A 23,315-nucleotide genomic window follows, 5' to 3' on the forward strand; every position below is an offset into this window, starting at 1 on the left:
GAGAGGTAAGTCAGCAGACCAGACACATAACATCTTCTCATAAAGATGAAGAACTTACTAAGACTCAGTGAAGTGATCATGTTTCAGTTTATTAAGGACAAAGAGAGGACCTTTACAAGAGGGGAGGAATAGGATAGTTCCTGAGGCCAGTGATACAGTGAGGTGCAGTTTTGTCTTTTTTGTGAAAATAAATTTTCCTGAAACTTCAGAAAAGTTTGCGGTTGTTCTTGCCTACTTAGTTTTTCATCATTTTAACCACATATCATTAAAACACTAGCAGTATTCTATGCCTCGTGAGATACTGGTGCTTTTTATCATGTCTCTTAAGAAAGACCTTCTGCTGAAAATACAGAGTGCAGTAACACTGCACTGGTTCTTCCTCTGTAGCTCATCCCATCCTGCTGAGTAGATAAGACAAAGGTTCCAGTGATACGGTTGGTTTGCTCTACTGATTAGCTCCACTGGATATTCACAGTCCAACCTCAAAGTGCCGAAGTTTTAAAACCTTTGGGCTTTTTGCAGCTTCCTGATGTTTCAGAATGTCTCAGTTTTGCACACTTTTAGAACTGGTTCCTGAGTTTTCCATTTTTCCTCTCTTTCCCTTTTTCTGCAAGCCAGCCTAACTCCAAGACCATCCAAGAGAATGCTTGTTAATCAGAAATTTTTGTTTGTCATGCCTTTATGCTAGTTCATAATTTATATATTTATCAAGCTATTAGGTGATGTTCTTATGTTTGAGGATTTGAAGTCAAACATCTTTAACAAGGAAATCTGAAAGTGTTGTGTTTTTTTTTTAATATAAGCATTTTAGCATTAATAATTTCCTTGATCAGCAATCTTTGGGCTCAGTGGCATATTTATTACATAAACAAAATGTCATCATACTTTGTACATTGGGAGTAGAAGTTATGTGCACTGTGTTGACAAACTAATCCAATTACTTGTCAAAATAAAAGCTTTTGTCAGACTGGGAGAATAATCTTTCAGACGCCAAAAACACAAAGATTTGTGGCATCTGTGATGAGAAGAAAAAAATAAATCCAAGATCCTAGTTTTTGATTGTGAGAGATTGCATTATTGGCTTTTTCAATTTGAGTTCTGCCAATCATTATTCAACTGTACATGCAGACCCACATCTAAGGCATATCTTTTGACAGTTGAAGGAAATTGATCAGACTAAAGATTGCACTAGTGTTAAAATCTCCAATTTTCCATTTTTATTTCTGGTTTTGGCTAAATTATGTAGCATTTTCTTGAACTGAGATGGTGTGTGACTTTTCATGTTCTTTAGTAATGATACAGGTAGGAGAGCACTTGGATCAAAAACTGGATGTACAGCTGGACCCAGGATAATGGTTAGTGCTGCAAAGCACAACTGGGCACCAGTAATGATCAGAGTCCCCTAGGGTCAATACTGGGCTCAGTCTACCTTAACTTCACTAAGAATCTGGACAATGGCTAGAGTGCAACTCCTGTAAAATTTACAGATGACACAAAACTGAGGGGAGTTGGCCATGCAGCCATCCAGAGAGTTCCTGTCAAACTGGAGTGATAGGCTGAGAAAACAAACAAACAAACATAAACAAAAACAGAAGCACACACACACACACACACACAAAAAAAAAAAAAGTTCAACCAGAAGTGCAAACTCTTGCTCCTGTTAGCAATAAAAACATGGACACCACTATACATTTGTAGTCACTCAGCTGGAAATTAACTGCAGAGAAAGCCCTGTTGGTCCTGTTTGATTCCAAGCTGAACACAGGTAAGCAATATGCCCTTGCTGCTGGGAAAACTAATGGTACTCCTGACTTCTGTAAGCAATTTATCACCAACAGTTAAAAAAGATGATCCAACCCCTCTACTTAACACTGGTGAGGCTGCATCTGGAGTACTGTGTTCAGTTCTGGGCCCCTATTATATATATAAAGATCATCATGAAACTGGAGAACTGCTCCTATGCAGAAAGGCAGAGAGATGGAGGGCTATTCAGTCTAAAGAAGCTGAGGCTTAAGAAGAAACTTACCAATATAAATAGCTGAAGGGGGAGTACAAAGGGGATGGAGCCAGGCCCTTGTCAGTGGTGCCCGGGGCTAGGACAAGAGGCTGTGGACAAAATCTGGAACATGAGGGGTTACATTTAACAATCAGGAAATACCTTACTGTGCAAATAATAAGGCAGATTCCCCAGAGAAGTTGTGGAGTCTCCCTGGAGGTCTCAAAAAACCACCTAGAAATGGTTCTGACCAAGATAACATACAGAAGTCCCTTCTGATTTTAAACATTCTGTGATGATAGAATAGTAAACTGTGGTGGTTTAGTTTAGCTCATTTGCATTCTATTTTTCAGATAGGATCTGAGTACACTTGAAGCATCATGAATTTAAATTGAATGACTCTTATGGAAGTAAAGGGAAGAAGATACAAGGAAGGAAGATTAAAAATACATGTGAAAGTAAAATGGGTTCTTAGAATTTTCAGGATATTCTACTGATGCTACTACAACTAAACATGGGGTTTAAAGGTCATAATCTTCACACAAACCATCCCATCCTTCATTAGATAATACAAAAGTTTTTTGCATACATAACCCCTATTTGTAGCCAAAACCTGGCCTTTGAACAATTAGTTACATGCTATTACTGGCACTCAAATACTAAGTTTAATGTTATGTGGATGAAATATATATATATATATAAAATATATATATAAAAGTCCAATTTTTTTAAATTGGACTTGTTAACTTTATATAGAACAGAATGTCTATGGCTGCTCAATTTTGACTAGAAAGCAAAGTGAGCTTTCCACATGTATCCACATGTGCTCACATGCTCAAGTAGAGTCAATGTGGTCTAAGTTTTGAATAGAAGGTCATGCATCCCAGCTAAAACAACAACAACAAAAACAAAACAAAACAAAAGCTAAAACATATATTTAAATTCAGCATAAATATTTCATGCAGAATGGATTACAAAGTATTTGAAAGACTTCACATTTCAAACAGCACACCAATTCATACAGGATATCTTTCATTCTACAGTAAGCTCAGGCATAATATATGCATGCAGACATGTAGCATTGATTTTTCCTTATGTATGGCTGTATTAATTTTTAAAGTTCTCACAGACAAATGTTCACCTTTCAGAAACAGAAGCAAGTAAATTAATAAGATCCTCAGTGCCTCAATAGAAACCTACATTAGGAAACTTTTGTTAATAGATGTGTGCATTTATAAAGAAACGCTTTTGTTGTGTTTATTTTTAAGTGTTGGGTTCTTTTTTGTTTTTTTTTTTTTTAATGCAGCAACTTATATATTTTCATAGTTACAGCTTTTTCATTCAAAATCTTGCTTTAAATTTTAACTCTTATTCACGGAAGAGAGTATCCGTACAAGTAATATTTTATAAACATACCAACTGGAAGCAATCAGCTTATGGTGTTAGTTTTCACTGAAAACAGTAAATAAATAAGGCGAATAAATAAATTCAACTCTGTAGCAAGTTCATTATAGGCAAGTTTAAAAATAGCGTCTGCTGTGTATTATGCAACCAAAAGAAACAGAACATATATCATGCAAATTATTTAGAACAATTCATCACAGCACAGAAAATGCAGTAGGGGAATGTTCTCTCTTGTAAACTTAGAATGCATAGCAGTGTTCTTCATCCATCTTTCTGGTTTGCCCAGCTCGACACCAGACTTTCATCAAATTCTACAAAGTAGTTCAAGCTTTTTTATCTTGGAATTTTTATTGTCACTGCACATATTGCTGCAGAAATACATGATGAAAATGTCAGTTTTGCAGTGCAATTGCTAATTGGCACTGCTATTTATACATCTACATAAACCATAGAAAACAGGTTTTCCTGCCAAGTGGTATTCACTCACTATGGATATGCTTATTTATTCTCTGTTAAAGGGATTTTCCCGTAGGATTTAAAAGGTCATTCAGAATCTCTTTACAAGAGTAGAGATGCTTCATATCTTTCCAGATTTTATTTTTTTTTTTTAAAAAAAGACCTGAGATTTACTTTTAATTATTTATTTTTCTGACTAATAATCTTGTTAAAGAATTAATCTCTTTAGACAGAGATTAATAACAGTTTAAAGCCTCCACTTCATTAAGGTTCCATTGGTTGCTTTTGGAATTGGAAACTGGAATAATGTAGTTCCACTGACTCTTCTGCAAACATTAAACCAATTTTAATTTATTAATCAATACAAATAAATCTACTGGGAATTAGACCACTGTCCTATTAAGATACAGTAATAAGGCCAAATGTTGAAAATCTAAGTGAACTGATTTGGTGTTTTATACAACTCTGATCTTGTCAGATCAACAGTCAAGAATTAGTAGGATAAGCTTTGGGATTCCCTGGATGTCTTATGCCGCAAAGTCCAGAATTCCCTTCATTGATTTGCCTGGATTAATTTGAAGTCAATGATGAAAATACCCCCATAGACTTCCAGACACACAACAGAATAGTCAAACCTAATATGAAAATGGAGAAGTGGTTACAGAGTGGTTTATTTCTCTTTCTGTGAGACTGAATGTATAATGGAGGCGTGACATCTATATCTCCTCAGCCAGACTGTGAATCTGAGAACTTGAATTCAATTTTGAAGAAGTGATTCACTCTTATTCATAACAAAAGGTTAGTTCTGTGACAGCATTTGAAAGAGTGGGATTAGGTGAAGAATGTAAAGAAGGAACTTTCTCTGTAAATGTACACTGTACAAAATAAACTACAAAACAGAACAAAAATTGTCACTCTTTAAGAATGATACTTGAAGATGGTAGCCACAAAATATCTTTCCTACAATTACAAATAATTCTCTGGCAGCATTTGGCTAGCTGAGTAGTTGATCTCCTTCCCTTGGAGACTATATTTTGTGAATGAAACTATTATGTGTACTGCATATTATTTCTTTTAGAGATGTCACAAGGCAAAACACAAAGCTTTGTGCTGAGTCAGTAGCAGAATAACAGTACCTACAAATAATTTCTAAGTTGCAAAAACTACATTCTATTTGTTTCTCCAGGTAAACAGCTATATTTATATAATAACAATTACAATTAAAAAAAATAATAAAAATAACATAATAAAGTCTGGGGCACTTACAGCTTGGGAAAAAAAATAAAAAATAAAAAATGAAATGACAATTAGCCTTTATTTTCACCAAAATGGTCTACCAGAGAATTTATCTTTAAAGTTAAATTAAAGAGATAAGTTAGGCCAGAGGGGAAAATTTTACTTGTTTTCTCCTGGATTACCTATTGTTCTTATATTAAAATAATACAAAACAAAACTTATTTCACCAAGTAAAAAATTTTGGATGCAATTTTAGACTATATGAACAAGACTTCTACAGTTTCTCAATAGGTCAGGTGGAAGAATAAATATTGATTAATCACACATCGCTTACTGATGCTCTGGTGATGTGAATCTTGATAGCAAAGATGAGGGAGCACACCTACTAAGCTCATATAATCTCTTAGCTACTGTCAGTGTAAATCCAGCCTCAGCTGTAAAACCATTCAGTGTTCTTATTTTAAAAACATCTTATGTACAAAACGTTCTTCATAAAGAAATCTGACTTAAAAGCAGATGTCTGTTCTGGACATGGGTGCTGGTATGTGGTCTGGAAAAGACATTGCCTCCAAAAAGCACACTTTTAGGCATGATCTTCCTGCAGCCTGGGACCTGGTGGTTTCTTTCATGTTGGGGGGTGGAATGTCTCAGTTACCATCTCAACATGTCTGCTTTCAGCAGATTGGTGAATTGACCATTGTCACCATCACTTCCACTGACAGCCTCCTCCAGGAAAGCAGCAGAATAGCTAACATATCTCAACCTCCGAAGACAAATATACTTAGTAACTCCATCATCATCAATATCAGATAATCTTTCTGAAAAACAAAACAAACAAACAAAAAATATAGTTATTTATATGGCACCCCAAATATTGATAAAGATGCTGAGGAATTATACAGTAGTAATATAATTAAGGTATTATTTTCAGTGATACGTCTTTTATATTTTTATTGTGCTATATGTTACCTGATTTTGATTAGCTAGAAGCTGGTACAATGTAGGAAAAGTTCTTATGGTAGCTGTAGTCCAAGAAGAAAAAAAGTACATGTTCTCTACATGTACTTATATTATACACACACACATACACACATATATATAAGGAAATACAGAATACAGAATCCCTCATAACATTTGAACTCATTACCTTAACACTTTAACATGTGGTAAGCAGTTCAGATACAAGTTTCAAGTATCTCTGGAAAGATAATATTCTAGGATAGCAAACAGATCTATTTCCTGTCTGCTGCCCAGAAAGTTGTACTTAATTACAGAAAATCTGTGTAAGAAAAGTTACAGTCTCTTTTCTACCTCTCATTCCACAGCTTATCTCAAAAGTAGCTTGGTCTAGAAACTTCAAGTTTATTATATTAACTAAGCCTGAAGGTGAACTATGCACAAGGGTGTATGCTGCATGGCTAATTCAAAAATTATTTGCAAAGGAAAAATAAATTAACTTCTGTATGTTATATAAAATCTCTACAAAGATAATAGCTTTAATGAAGAGTTCTTAACAACCTGTGGGATTCACAGTCTCACTGAAGATCACAAGCTCAGTGCCACAGCAGATCATGGAAGTATACGTGCCCAACTGTCATTACTTAGTCAGCATAAATCCTTGTTATTCAATGTTTTCCTCCATTTCATCCTCACAAAAATGTCACCCATGACAGAATATTTCAATGTATTTGATAGCTGGCCACTTGTCAAATTCCTTAATTTTGAGCTTTCAATTTTTGTCGAGTAAATTCTGTCAGGCAAATTTTGCCTAAAATTTACACATGTATAAGTGCCTTGGTTCAGGTGTTCTTGGTCCTGAAGCTTAAAAGTTATTTCTGTAAGGTCTTTAATAATTACAAGGGTAGCAACAACAATAATAGGAATCAGATACCTTCAGGCACAGACTTATCAAAACAAGTGTATTATTTTCCACATACCTGCATTTGTAGCAATACTTAGAGGTTATATATTTTTTGTTTGCTGTATTGCTGATTGCAAAAGCAAGAAACCTGTAAAATGTATATATTTACTTATACATAGAATCACAACATATCAATGTAACAGTTGACTTTGTGCACAGAGTGACATGTACCACATCTATTGGACCATAGGTGTTTTAGAAGAATCACAGAGTCATAGAATCAGTGAGGTTGGAAAAGACTTCTAAGACTGTCTAGTCCAACCATCTGCCTACCACAAACATTGTCCACTAAACCACGTCCCTAAGTACTACATCTGCCCTTTCCTTAAACACCTCCTAGGACAGTATCTTCCCAACTTCCCAAGGCAGCATATTCCAATGCCTAACCACCTTTTTCTGAGAAGAAATTCTTCTTAATATCCAACCTGAACCTCCCCTTGAATAACTTGAGGTCATTCCCTCAACAGCTATTGCTGTTACATGGGAAAAGAAGCCAGCACCCACCTCACCACAACCTCCATTCAGGTAGAAGAGAGCTATAAGGTCTCCCCTGAGTTTCCACTTCTTGAGACTGAACAGTTTGAGTTCGCTCTGCCACTTCTCCTAAGACCATTTGTGATCATTTGCCAGCTGGATTTATCTCCATTCACATCACTCTTTCGGCCTGGCCCTCCATCCAGTTCTTTACCTAGCAAACAGTGAGCCCATCCAATCCATGGGGTGCGACCATAACCAGAATGCTGTGGGAAAGAGTGTCAAAGGCTTTGCAGAAGTCTAGGTAGACTATGTCAGCACTCTGCCCCTCATCCAGTTGGGTCACCCATTTATAGAAGGAGATGAGGTTAGTCAAGCAGGACCTGTCTTTTGTGAACCCATGCTTGTTGGGCCTGATCCTCTAAAATTTAAATTTAAATGATCCTCTAAAGTTTAAATTTTATTCATTTTAGATATAATCGTGTATTTTCTCATTTTAATTCATTTTAATGAATTAATTTAATTCATTTAATTTAATTTTAATTTAATTTAATTTAATTTAAATTTAATTTAAATTTAATTTAAATTTAATTTTAATTTCTCTTTTTAATTCATCCCACCTCCCTTTTTTTTTTTTTTGACAATGTTTATTCCTGAAGTGTACTGAAATAATTTCAAGTTCTGAATTAAAGAACTCAGGGTAAGAACAGCAGGTATAAATTTCTTGATGATTTTCTAGATTTCAATTCTGATCTGAATGTAAAAACTTTATTGTTTTATATTTAAATACTAATACAAACTAATATTGTAAGTAGTAAGACTTTCAGTCTGGGCCCCAGTTATGCCATTTTGGCCCTAAATCACAGGTTAAAGTTCAGTTACATTGTAGTTTTGTCCTACTTAAAAAGTGTGCAGTAAGCAAATAAGTTGAGCACCATGCTGTTAAGTTTTTGTGTGTCTCATGAAATGAGGTAGGATCTTATGAAAGGATATAAGCAGCTTGTGTCTAGATCTTGTGCATGCTGAGTCACATCTCAGAAATATCTGTGCTCATTGGCAAGGGAGAAACTAAAATGACAAGGCTTAATTAAGTTGTTGGTTAGATGCCTAAGCTTAGATAGATTAGTTCAAGGACTTTGTCTCCTGTCATAAACTTTAGCACATTCTAACTCAAGGAAATATGCTTCATGATAAATTCAAGATATTTTATAATGAGGTGACAAATGTACTGATCTATGCACATAATCAGTCTCAAACAGCTTGCCCAAAATTTGATTTTAAGAGAAATGTAAGTTTCTTGTGAAAAGGTTTTAATCTGTTTGGTTTTATGATGTCAAACAATTTATTGACATATTTAAAAAAGAAAACAAAAAAATGTCAGTGACAGATATCCCAATCATTATCATTATCATCATCATCCTCATCTTAGTTGCTGTGATTTAGTTTCATTTTAGCATTAAGTAAACTCTTTAATTACAGAATCACAGAATCACAGAATCACAGAATCACAGAATCACAGAATCACAGAATCACAGAATTGTAGGGGTTGGAAAGAACCTCTAGAGATCATTGAGTCCAACCCCCCTGCCAAAGCAGGCTCCCTACACCATGTCACACAGGTAGGCGTCCAGGCGGGACTTAAATATCTCCAGAGAAGGAGACTCCACCACCTCCCTGGGCAGCCTGTTCCAGTGCTCCGTCACCCTCACTGTAAAGAAGTTCTTCCGCACATTTGTGCGGAACTTCCTATGCTGTACTTTCATCCCATTACCCCTAGTCCTATCCCCACGCACTATTTTATATTTAATCATGTATCTTGAAATCAATAGTTGTCCAGCCTGCCTTTTGATCTGCATCCTCCTCTCACCTACTTCAGACTGCCAGATGATTTACAGCAGAGAGCTCTCAGTGTATCTCTTAATATAAGGATGTTGTTGTTGATTTTCACATATCTAATGTACTTCAAAATCTTCATAAAATCGTACGTCACACGTATGATACCATATCAGTCAAAATATATCATATATAAATTTACCACACCCTCTCTTTTGGAATTTAAGAAATTATTTCAAACTGGAGAAATATTAGCTGGGTGGTGCTTTAAAACATTGTCATATTTTACATGTGCTCAATAATTATAGCAAGTTCAATACAGAAAGATCCATCTGTCCTCATACTTAATATATCTCTGTGAATAAAATTTTATTTATTGTATTTATATACTTAAGCATCCTATAATATTGTTAAAAATAGTGCTATTTCTTAAATAAGTTTGATGAAACAAATAATATGCAATATTATTACGACTAAGCCTTCCTTCCTTCCTTCCTTCCTTCCTTCCTTCCTTCCTTCCTTCCTTCCTTCCTTCCTTCCTTCCTTCCTTCCTTCCTTCCTTCCTTCCTTCCTTCCTTCCTTCCTTCCTTCCTTCCTTCCTTCCTTCCTTCCTTCCTTCCTTCCTTCCTTCCTTCCTTCCTTCCTTCCTTCCTTCCTTCCTTCCTTCCTTCCTTCCTTCCTTCCTTCCTTCCTTCCTTCCTTCCTTCCTTCCTTCCTTTCTCTTTCTTTCTTCCTTCCTTCCTTCCTTTCTCTTTCTTTCTTTCTTTCTTTCTTTCTTTCTTTCTTTCTTTCTTTCTTTCTTTCTTTCTTTCTTTCTTTCTTTCTTTCTTTCTTTCTTTCTTTCTTTCTTTCTTTCTTTCTTTCTTTCTTTCTTTCTTTCTTTCTTTCTTTCTTTCTTTCCTTCTTTCCTTCTTTCCTTCTTTCCTTCTTTCCTTCTTTCCTTCTTCTTTCTTTCTTTCTTTCCTTCTTTCTTTAAGTTATTTCAGAATAAAACCTGGAACCCACCTTCCAAGCTTTTTTATTATTAGCTCTGATACAAGATTTGGACCTTTGTTTGTTTTTGTCCCAGTTAGGTAACAAACGCATTTTCCAGTTTTAAAAATAAACAGGCAAAATAGCATCCTCATATGCAATGCAGTGCCCATGTATTTAATGAGATATCTGAATATTTGTTGCATGGCAATTAAGAATTTCTCAGAAAAACATGAAAAAAATAAGTGTCTTTGGAAAAAGTCATAAAAACTGTGAGAGCAAGATAGCAAGATTTATTTCCCTTCTATCCTTGCATTTTGAGTATGATAATTGACAATTTAGAAATAAATTTGTAATTTAGTCTATATTTTCCTATGTTCCAAGTCTGTGTCAATACCAAACAATTCAGATACCTCATTCTTATGAAAATATTTTAAGAAATAAAGTATTATATGCTTGCATTTAGGCTGAAATGCATCCATATGGATGACAACAACTATAAAAAGAATAGATCCCCTTTTGTCAACAATCTTACAATTTCTATTCATGAATAACTTATGCTCCATTTGTGCTCAATTTCTGTGTAAGTTCCACTGGAAAGTTATACAAAACACCTTCTGCATATAAATTTTGTTAGGAAACAAGCCAAAGCCAAGTATCCTTTCTTCCATCCCCCCACTCACTGCTCCCTACGTATGCAAAAAGTAAACAAAGAAAACAAAAAATAAAACCCAACAAAAAGCCATACCCAGATTCATGGTCTGGAGATGGAAAACTTGATACCTGGGGATAGCCCAAATATTAATGAGCAACCTCATTCATCTGGAACTTGAATTACTAAATTAAGTGCGTGGTACTTAATGACCCTCCAATGTCTTTTGCTGGACTAGCTCTTGCTTCATTAGTATTCAGCACTATTGTAGCTTGAAAGAACAATAATGTTAAACTAGAAAAAGGAAAACACTGTTCCTTAATTGTACTATGGCCTTCATGTGGGAAGGATAATCCGTAAAATGAAATAAATGAAAACTACAAGCTTTATAGGATTAACAGTAATGCTAACTAATTAAAAACTGTATTAATGTTCATTAGATAAAGTAGTAGAAGAAAAAGACAGGAATGAGAAGAAAAAGTAAAGGAAATAGAAACAAATGTAAATAGACAAGGAACAACAAAAATACACAGCAGAGAAACAGTACTGTGCAGGGAGTGAAGGGAAAGAAGGAAAAGATGCTGCTATAAAGAAGCAAGTAGAAACAGTCAAAGCAAAAATTCTAATATGCAAGTAGTTTTTACAAATATAACATTTTCCTACATTAGGTAACAGCTACCAGGATTGTGATTTGTTTTCAGAAATAAATCACTTTTATCATGAAAATATTTTTTTGTTCAGTACGCAGAACTTCAGGCTCTTCCAAAGGATGAAACATGGTATTATTCCTATTTGTTAGTTTTTCTATTAGCATCTTTTTATTCACTCCTAATACAAGGATCAGTCTTGTGCAATCATGTTTTAAAACCATTTCTTTACCCATCTTCCGAGGTGAGTAAAAAAAAAAAAAAAAAAAAAAAAAAAAAAAGAAATTTAAAGATTCAGTATTACAAAGTAACTGGGCTTTTCATATACCTAGTTAATACAACACTCAGATGTTTTATTAGTTAGTAGCTAAGACAATATTTTTGAAACTATGTTGTCTAGTTCTATCTATAGGAGAATATTTAGTGTATGACATACATCATAAATGACATTTTTTCCTAGCGGAACGTGACAGAGTGATGAGAGGAAGACAGAAGGGTCTGATCCAGCCTCCTGAAGTAGAGACCCTACAGTATCATGCCTGTGTGTACACAGTCCTTAAACGAAAATTATGGAAGCCATGGAAGGAGGCTGATGTAGGCTTCCTGATTGAGCTAGGCTGAACTGGGCTCAGCAGTGCTGACAGAGGAACTCCTAACACTTGGAAAGTCTTTGTTGACTATTTGTAGCTATTTGTAGACTATTTGTTGGCTATTTGGATGACACAGAGACCATTTGGCAGAGTCCAAGATCTGTACTGTTGTTACACTACCAAGAAGGAAATCTGTGTGCTTTACATGTCTTTACATTTCTTTATTTTGAATATTATCTATCTATCTATCTATCTATCTATCTATCTATCTATCTATCTATCTATCTATCTATCTATCTATCTATCATCTATCTATCTATCTATCTATCTATCTATCTATCTATCTATCTATTAAAGGCAAAATGTCAAAGCATTGATTCAAATGAATGGGTTTGTTCAACTTTTTGTACATATAATTGCTGAGCTTAAGAATACTTTTAACCATTTTAATTAAGTAGATAAGGTTTACATCAGTGTTAAGAAACAAAAAGGCTTGTCTTTTTACATATTCCTAATCTCAAATAGGCCATGCCATTTTAATATAAAAATGTGATAAGATAGAGTTATTTATTAACAGAGAATGCCTATTTCAGATTATTTTTAGACTTTTGAAGGTGGATTTTTGGTATTAAAAAATACCAAAGTTTCAAGTTAAAAGTATCAACAGTACTGAAACATGAAAGTTTATATATCAGCAAGGTTTTAAACAAATCTATGAAGAAATATTTTAGTTTTATAAAGTTTTATTCTTTGCACTGGATCTTTCACAGAGAAGTAAAATTGTAGTGCACTTGATTATAGCATCTGTTCACCAGATATGATGTACTCACCACATTTTTGGTGAGACTGCTGATAGAAAACTCAGAACAAGGATTAACTAGAATGATAATATAGCTCTTGTTAAAGTAATTCTCAGAGAGGTTGGAAAAAAAAATGTTTTTAAGAAAGAAATATTGTTTCAAATAGGTTTAGTATAAAAATAAAGATTGTCTTATAAGCAGAAGCCAAAACTAATATTTTCACGATAAGTCTTTTGAAAGTCTTTTAAAATAATAGTGTGAATTACTGCAGAAATGACACTAAAATAGACATCTATTTTCTTGACAATACCACTATGTAAAGATTATACACCATTGCCAAGTTTTATTCTCTGTTTCTTCCTTGTTTAGGAATTTTGACTGTTTCTGAATATGCAAGTGACAAAAATAAAAATAAAACAAAAACAATCAAACAAAAAAAATTGAAACTAAACAAACTAACCCAAAAAACCTCTTGAAGTTTAGAAGGAAATAATGTTAGAACCATTAGTATGAATTACAGGACTTTCAAAATAAAGTAAAATAAAATACATAAAAGAGAAGAAACACATAGAATGCTTCAAAAGGAAAAGATAGATTTCACGGGGCATCTGTTTAGCCAGCTTTAGTTAAAAAAAGCATTCAGCTGTAAAATATCAATATGTCAGGCGCATTACTAATATAATTTGTATGACAGCATAACATATTGTGAAGACATGATCCTTTTGTGTTTCCTTCAGCTCCATTCAGCTGCCTATCCTGTTAATAGATCCTCTTTTAGTGGTCTTTTTTTTGTTTGATTGTTTTGTTTTTGTTTTTGTTTTTTGTTTTTAGTTTTGTTTGTTTGTTTGTTTTTTATTTTTTAAATAAAATCCCCATGCCAGCAATTTAGGTTAACCAGCACATTTGCCCCATATTCTGGAATTACTTTTCAATTAACTAATCTTCGACTGTTAAATATTCTGCAAATCTACTATTCCAGTGTGGCCCAGGCGGTAGAATGCACTATAGGGGACATTACAGAATCCAGCAGGATTTATAATGATCTTTGAACTATGTGTGTATGATGGGTACAGACATGAAGAAGTATATTTATTTTGAATCATTTTGCTACAAATGTTTATTGCACTTCCATGCACGTAACCCATCACAAATTTATGAAATAGTTATAATACTAATAACAATAAATGTAACTTTCTTGTACCATATTTATATGCCCAGGTAACAGAAGAGGAAATTTTACATTTTTTCCTCATATTATTCTTGCCTTACATAACTGATTATTTCCTCAATCCACTCACTATTTTCCTTCCTCTGTCTTTTAGGAAAGACTACTCTGTCCTTTAGGCATTCCTTAATTTCCAGAAGCATGCAACTTCACTGTAAAACATGAAACATGGAACTTTCATTAAAAGAAACACAACCAAAGCTGCACTCTCTGGGTTTCCAACTACAGCAGAAGGATTTCTTTGAGATTAGATAATGATGGGAATCTTACAGTGACTGCAAACATCTATATTAGTACCCTCATCAAGTGCCCTAGTCACATTTCCATATTGACTCACTCATAAACTGAACAGCTCTGCAGGAGAATTGCCTAGCCTTGTTGAGAATCTCCTCCTATTTCCCAATGAGTCAAGCCTGCCTTTACATGGAATACTGCAAGGAGTGTTGGGAGACTGAGTTTCCTGTGTAAGGGTTAACGAATGTATAGAATGTAGTTCTGAGTAGGATGAGTGATATGGAATAGTTGAGCTACAGCCTGTAGATTAGGGAGCTAGTGGGTGGGGAGTTTGGGTAGGTGTGTGTGTGTAGGTCTTCTCATGTGCATTGGGTGAGTGGCAGTTGTACATGTCTGCACGGGAATTTAGGATGATAAGGAATGTGACACAGCAGTAAATTGGAAGAGAGAGTTAAGCCCACAGTGTCCACGTTTATGTCTCTCTTCCCCATTTCATTGAGGTTCCATGACAATCGAGTTGTGGAAGGCTACATCAGAGGAGAAACCAAGCAATCATCCATTCAGAATGGGGTTTCTCAAGCAGCACTGCTCCCTCTTCCTTCTTCTCCACTTGGCTCTGTAACATTGCAAGGTTATGCTCATTACATAGGTAAGGGACTGTTCTGCCTCTGCTTATTGATATGCACAAGAGTTCTGCCTCGTGAAAAGAGTAGAGCAGGATTTTTTTCAGTCTTCCTTTTTAGGCATTATACTGATAGTACAAGCTCACTCTACAATAACACATAACAATACTGTTGAGAGGAACAAATAATACAACTGTAATGTTTTATTATATGCAGACAGTATTATATAACTAGCCCTTCTAGAGAAAAATGAGGGGGAACAAGGTATTAAAATATGAAACTATTCAATGGGAAAACTATATGTTTTAAGCTGAGAAGCGTTTCAATTAGCTCTAAATTGCTGGTGAACTGAAACTAAACCATCCTCGCTCCTCACATCCTTCCTCATCCTTCTCTTGTTTTCTTCTCATCAGCAAAGTGTACTGGCACATCACTTGTTTCTATTTTAAATGTTGTTAAATAACTTTGAATGAATACTTGTAATGAAAAGATAAATTATTGTACTGTTGTGGTGCATTGACCTTGCCCAGCTGCTAGACACTCATCCAGCTTTCCAGCAGGGCAGAAGGGGAAAATAGATTTGAATAGAAAAAAATTGACAGTTCATTAAAGTTTTATTATGATATACAAGTTATTTGTTAATTTTGTGAAAGACATCTCAAGTCATTTATATTTTCTTTTACTTAATTTGAAAAGTAATTTTCATATGTTTTTGCTGTCAGAGAAGAAAAAGTTGAAAAACTTAGAAACATGGTCTCTACAGACTCAGAAAAAATAAAGTAAATAAGATGTTAAAATTAAAGAATAGGAAAGATTTTCATGTTTCTAAAATAATTTCCTAAGTTTTGAATGTGTAAGGCAAAATATACTTGAAATAGACTTTTATCACTATGATTGACTCAGTGAATTGGCTTGAGTGCCATTCCTGTAGATGTCCACATCTCACAAAGTTATTTCAGAAACACTTGAGCTTCATATAATTTCCACTTCTGGCTTCAAGTCTTCCTTAGTATATTTTCCCTTTGAAGAAATGATAGATCAATAAAACAAAATGGAGGCATTATATGTAAGATATACTACAAAAAAAAATATATAAAAAATATAAATATAAAAACTAATATAAATATAAATATAAATAATAAACATAAAATATAAATATAAAATAAATATAAATATATAAAAATATAAAAAAATAATAACTAGAAGAAATTAAAAATCATGCAATATAAAAGGATCATGTATCATAATAACTGTTGTGTTGGAACAAATTTGCTTTGAAAAGCTTTGCAGGGGGAAAATGTATTTAGTATTATCTTCTGTTTATTTTATAAGAGGATAAATGCAAAATATTGAATCAATGAAATCTTTACATATAAATATATTGTTTTCATAAATAGTGCACCATAGACAGTGTCTGGTAACAGAAATATATCCTATGTGAATTGAAACAAAATATGGATTTAATATTAGATCTTGTCTGATAAATATTGTAACTCATTAATTCAAATTCCTCAAGCTGGCAGTAATTCAAATTCCTCAGATCTGCTAAGAGACTAATAAACTTGTCATAGAGTACTTAAATTGAGAAGTGTGGTAAATGTGTAACACACAACTAATTTTCTAAAAGAATCCATAGAAATTAGGAGCAGGAAAGCATGCAGACAAAAGGAAGCATGCAGAAAATTTTTGTAGAGGCCCAAGTAAAGCCTTATTTAATAAGCTTGTCCTGTCTCATTCATGTTGTTGAAATGAGAACAAACTAAATAAACAGCACCAAAACAAAAACAATCAAACAACAACAACAACAACAAAAACAGCTATGAAGCAAAAGAAAGTATGGCTACTATGTGTGGTACTTCCTCAAACAGGTGTTCATAAAATCATATTAAACATACTTAAATATTAAAAAAATAATAATAATAATAATAAAAAAAAAAGGTCTTTCTTCATTTCTTCCTCTTTCTCCCATTCCATTAAAAATAGATACCTTAAAATATGATTTAAAAGAATGGAGACTATAGTTTACAAAGGGTATCTCTGTGTGTGTACTGTCTACATAAAATCTGGCAACTGGAGAACTGGAGGCAGGGTATATTTTTATTCTACAAGTAAAGTTCCTGGTGAACCAATGCTGTTTGTTACAACATGCCAAACAGCTCACATTTCTAGACTGTTCTACGAGACAATGTAATTTTTTTGGTGTATTCTTCTCCTCCCTTTCAGTTTTATTCCTTTTTCAGTGTTTAGCAATACACACAAAAGACAGGAATGATGAATTAGTCTCCAAAAACCAAAAGTATATGATAGCAAAGTAACTTAAATTTTCTGCTTGTTCTGAAAAAGAATAAAATTCATGTTTTATTCTAATTTCTTTTCAGAAGACTGATATGTCTCTATAACACTTTATCAAGATTTTCTTGCATTTATTCTTATTACTTGGAGATTTCTGGATGAAAGAAATCAATCTGCAAAGTTAAACATTATCTTATTGAATAAAGATGGCTACTCTGTTAATGGTGTACCATATAAGGATATAAATAAAAATGTTTTTTTAAATGAACTTTTCAAGATTTCAGAAAGCAGATGGGGGTTATTCCCCTCAGAAAAGGAATGATTCACTCTTGAGAGATACAATACTGTTACACATTTCTTTATGACAGAAGTGATAACATGATCTAAGCAAGCCACTAAGACATGGGAAAGTATTTGTCAAGAGGTGAACAATATCTCTTATTTATCGTAAACAGTTGAGGTAAGTTTTAATTTCAAAATGTGGCTCTGTTGACAGGCATTTTACACTCTTGAACAATCATAACATTTGTACTTGCTAAATAAAATGTAGAAAATGTAGAAACAATCACATGTGCATATATTATGATGAACATTTCATAATGTTCCAGCAAACTGTGGAAAATTCTGTATTGATTGAGCAATATATTTCATTCATTTCAACAACATGATCCAGTGTCTGCTGAAAAGATTGTAGCTGGAGATAAAATGAACTATGCAGAAGTTACTTAGCTAGTGACAGAAAGGATATCTCACTGATTGTGTATCAGCGTGTTAAGATAGTCAATGGAAAAACTAAACCGTCTGTATGAAATCCCTAGTGTAGAAATCCATCAGTTCCCTTTTTGTTTCTGTGTTGTTGTCTCTGGGAAGGACAGCCTTATAAGCCGCACTTCCTGTCCGTAAAAATAAAATTCTGAACAAGGTCATCATTTCAAGTAGTTACTGCAATAGCAAGTCATATCCTATTAATTATGATACTTTTTACCCATGCCATAGTTTGAGCTCTGTTTCTATTCTTTCTTTTTGTTTTAGCTATGAAAATGATCATGAATTAACTCCAATTCATTGAATTAAGCAAAATGTTTCCAAGTTTGATAAGGTAAGTATCTGAAACATAAGAGGCTAATGAACTGGTATATTTGTCTCACTTTTTTTGTCTGTTTGTTTGGTTGGATGTTTTTCCTAGCACTGTACAATTTAATGCAAATACTTCCTTGTGTCTGCAAAAAAGTTAAAAAACAAACAAACAATCAACAACAACAACCATGAAGAAAAAGGTGCCACAGTCCACAGTATATTGATACATTTTCTTTATTTACTACTAAGAGCAAATGCATTCATCCCCACTGCTAGGGCAGCACAAGATATGCAAATCTGCTGTGACTGCTTTGTGACAGATGGTAGACATATTTAGTATGCCTGTTTCCAGTTTGCTTTCTAAGCCCAGTATATGTTGTTAAAAGATTTAAGGCTGGGTAAGAAGAAGGAAAGCTGCTTGCTTGTCTTGATGTTGCTGCTTTTTTGGAGGGGGTTGGGAGCAGCCATTTGTAGGCAGAGAAATGGTCTCTGAAAAAATGTCTCTGAAATTTTTTGAGCACCACCAGCTTTAGAGATCTGAGAGTGGATGTCTGGCATCACAAATGCAGTATGAAAGACCTTGCAGGTTATTGGTTACATAGCTAGGGAACAGAGCTCATTCATCTGCAGAGTAGCCTCTGATGTGACTGAGGGCAAGCTTTTGCATGCAGTTTTGGTGAAGAACACCCAATCCTGAAATTCCCCCACTTCCCATTAATGCAAAATTTAAGGTAAAGGATAGGTAACCTCACCAAAGAAGACAAGAAGCCAAACTTAGAGTGCAAACCAAACATGGCTTCATTCTGTTCTTATTTACAAGAAAATTTGCAGAAACAGTGACTAATTTTAACCAGAGTGGATACCTGAACCTGCTTGCCTATCTTCTGCAGGCTTAAGCATTTCAATGTAAATGTGCTTCAAGAAGCTGCCTTCAGGCTGGAGAATCTGTATACAAGTCGCATATTCTAAATAGGAAAAAAAGAAATATATATGTGTGTATATATATATAGATATAATTGGTAATGGGAATTTCAGGTTACAAATACAGCACTTGCTTTAACTTGGATGAAGCAACCCTCAAATGGGAAAACAGAGAAACAGCTTTCCAAATGTACATCCTTAGCTCATATACAAATCTGTTCCTCTTTCAGGAAATTACCTCAGCAAACAGTGCTGGAGAAGGCATAGTTTTGCTGCAGGGAAGAATAGTTTTACATACTGAATCTAAAGTCTCTAAGTTAATGTACTGAAATATTAAGAAGGAAAAGAATGGAATGCCAAGTACATGCTTTTAAGTTTGACTTTAAGAAGAAGAAACTTTATTCTTAACAAAGACAGTAATTTAAAGCCTTAAAATCCATTAGGGATACTCAGTTCTACAGAGTTGTTATTTCTTCAGTGTCAGTGTATTATTTTCACCACTGTTAGTATATTATTTATTTTTACTAATGGTTAACTCTTTCTGATTCAATTAATTATTTTTAAAAAAAAAAAAGTCATTCATTTTGAAAATGTATTGCCTTCATAGAACTTTATCTCTGCATTTATAAATTTACAAATGCAATAGCACATTTTGCTACTAGAAAAGCACTGAGTTTTCTCATGCTATTAGCATGTGCATGCAGTTGTAGTTCAATTTGCAAAGTTTTCGTCATAAATCATGCTTTAGGGGACTTATAACTGGTACATCAAATTGCAACAGTCTTAAATTTAACACACATGGTACATAGTCTCACCAAGTCAAAATCATCCATTTTACCTTTTACGTATTATTTTAGATATTGTAGATACAATTGACAGTAACATAATGGAAGTGTATAACAAATGCAGATTTAAAAATTCCCATGATAGCTCAGAGTAATATAGAAATGCCACCCTTTATTATGACATCATCTGTTGAAATGAGCTATCAGAGGCATGCAGAGAATCTACTATCCAGAACAATAGAGACATGGTTTTATGGGATGATTAGAATAAAGGTGTGAAAAATGCAGAAGTAAGTCATAAAGATTCCACAGGGAAAGAAAAGGCCTAGAATTTGCCGACTCAACTTGCATACCAGACAGATCCATGGAAAATGATCCAATGGACAACTAGAGATCTAATCTAGAATGAGTGAGAGACTGTGCTTAGGGGCTGAGAATCACACAGGAAACCAAACACATAATTAATGTAAGCCATCACCATAGCTTGTAAACAGAGGTCAACAGCAATGTGAAAAGAGGACTAACACACAGAATATGCTTCTCTGTCTCCTAAAACAAATATGCACAGGGAAACATTCTTCAGTTTTTATGCTGCAGAGCCTTCAGAAGTTTTGGTCATAAATGACAGAAATTGCTTGTAATTTTCTTTTTTTTTCTCTCTCTCTCTCTTTTTTTTTTTTTTTTTTTTCCCCCAAGTGTTAACCCAGTCCTTTCATAGTTGTATTATATAGGCTAAGCTAGTATCAACTACTATCTAATTTAAAATATATTTATCACTATTCAGTAGAATTTATTTTTGGGGGAGAGGGAACATTTGTTACTTTAAGTTCATAAATCTATTAGTTTTACATTGATTGTACTTATAAGAAAAGAAAGGTAAAAAATTGTTCAATTGAAAAAAGCCAAGGTCTCGACTGCCACCAAAAATTAAACAAGTTACTTGCTCCACTAACACTTCCCTTCCACTCCAAGAAATTACTATCTTAATGCAATGTAGTGTATTTAATTGGGTTCTAATGGAGTCTGCCCTATTCTCTGTAATTTTTAAATAATTTCTTCAATGCATTTAGTTTGGAAGTTAACTCCATTTCTTTTAACAGTCCTTTGGGGACATATAATGTCTATGTTTTGGTCTCTTTTCAATTTTATGTGTAATGTTTCTCTTCAACTTTCAGTACTGCTGGTACCATCATCACATTTAACATTTATAACGCATATGCAAGGGATACAGCTTGAAGTATTAGAGATCAATTACAACCTTCAGTCTCAAACATGATACCACTCCAACTTTAATTAAATATTCAAGTCTTAGATCTGAGAAATAGTGGGGCCAGCAGGACAAAGGAATTGATTGTTCATCTGTACTTGGAAATTATGAGACCACATATTGAGTACTGTGATCAATTTTGGGCCCCTCACTATGTTAAGGTAATTGAGTTGCTCAGGAATGTGCAAAGAGCAACAATGCTGATGAGGAGACCAGAAAACTAGAGAAATGAGAAGCAACTGACAGAGTTGGTGTTCTTTAGTCGGGAGAAGAGGATACTGAGGAGAGACTAAATTACATCTACCTGAGAAGAGGCTGTGGCAAGAAAGGTGTCAGTCTCATTTCTCACAGGACAAGTGATAAGTCACAAGGAATCTGTCACAAGTTGCACCAGAGAAGGTTCAGATTGAAAATTAGGATTTTTTTATTATTATTTATTTATTTATTTATTTATTTTTCACATTAAGAGTGGTGAAACATTGCAACAGATTGCTCAGGGAAGTAATGAGTCCCCCCTTCCCTGAAGGTATTTAAGAAATGTAGATGTGTCACCAAGAGACATGGTTTAGTGATAGGGCTTGGTATGCCAGGCTGATGGTAGGAACCGATAGTCTTGCAGGTCTTTTCTAATCTAAATGATTCTATAATTCTATACAGAAGAATCCCTGAATGCATCTTCAGATGATATGGAAAATTTCTTTACAACAGGTGTTATTGAATATTGCATAACGTTTGTTGTTTTCATGCCCTAATTTGGAGACTGAGTCATTATAGAGGCTACTCTCAAAATCTATTACTTGTCCATGTAATAACATGATTATAACATTTTAGCATAAGTATTCTAGATTTGCTTGCATTTGTGGATTTCCATACCTGCTGATTAGGCAGCCTGGAGAGGAAATTAGAGAAGCCATTGTTTCTAGCCTTTGGAAACATTTAAGTGTGTACCTAAATTGAGACTTATCAGATCTACTGTATGTCTGTTGATACATCCCAATGAAATCAGTGTTTTGGGAAAGTAACATTTTTTCTTAACCAGCCATCATAGTATTTTAGAAGTATTTTAACTTGTATAATTCCATCTGTTTAAAATTATATGGATTGGTGTTGAATGACATTTTATCTTTACAAATAATTGCTACAGAATTTGATGTTCTCCAGGAGACAGAATATTACAAGAGCAAGTATTGGCTGAACTGTGATTAGCAGCTATAGACCCTAGCATATAACATTCTGGTTGTTCAAGAGTTTAATGCTTATATAAGAGGAAAGGTCAAGTATTATGCATTCATCATCATGAAATGAAGAACTATTTTTGGTTATGTACATGTGCTGGTGAAAAAGCTGATAACTTCCCTTGGGAGTTATTGAGGACAGATAACTAAATTAAATGTAAGGACTTCTCTAAATTAGGACATTCATCAATGTGTATTTTCTTTGCCAAATTCAGGTGACTAAATGTGGCCCCAAACATAACTGGGTAGAAAGTGAGACAGAAAAAAAAGTGCATGCTTTGTCAAAGAACTATTTTAACAAAATCATTTATATATAATGCCACGAAAAAGTGATGACAATCCCAAGACTTACATGACACCTAAACTACTTTTAAATTTGCAGAATTTAGACAATAGAGTTTTACTGACAGAAGTGATGAATAATTACGTGAAACAGAGAGCTCTTTTACTTCTTGCTTGTGCATTACCTACTGTAGTTGGTAGGAATTAATTTGACACAAATTAAGTCAAGGAAATCTAATTATTTCTTAATTTTAGATAGGGATAATATTCTTCTTTATCTTTAACTTAGTTGTAAAACTGAAAGTGTGATGCTGCAAAGAAGGTGAAGAATAGTTAAGAACTTTAAGGAGAGTTTTTCTTCCATCTAAAGGCTGACAATAGCATTTGGGATGA

Source organism: Coturnix japonica, chromosome 1, assembly GCF_054131305.1.
Source record: "Coturnix japonica strain WE chromosome 1, WE-NBRP24, whole genome shotgun sequence".
In the NCBI taxonomy this organism is placed as follows: domain Eukaryota; kingdom Metazoa; phylum Chordata; class Aves; order Galliformes; family Phasianidae; genus Coturnix; species Coturnix japonica.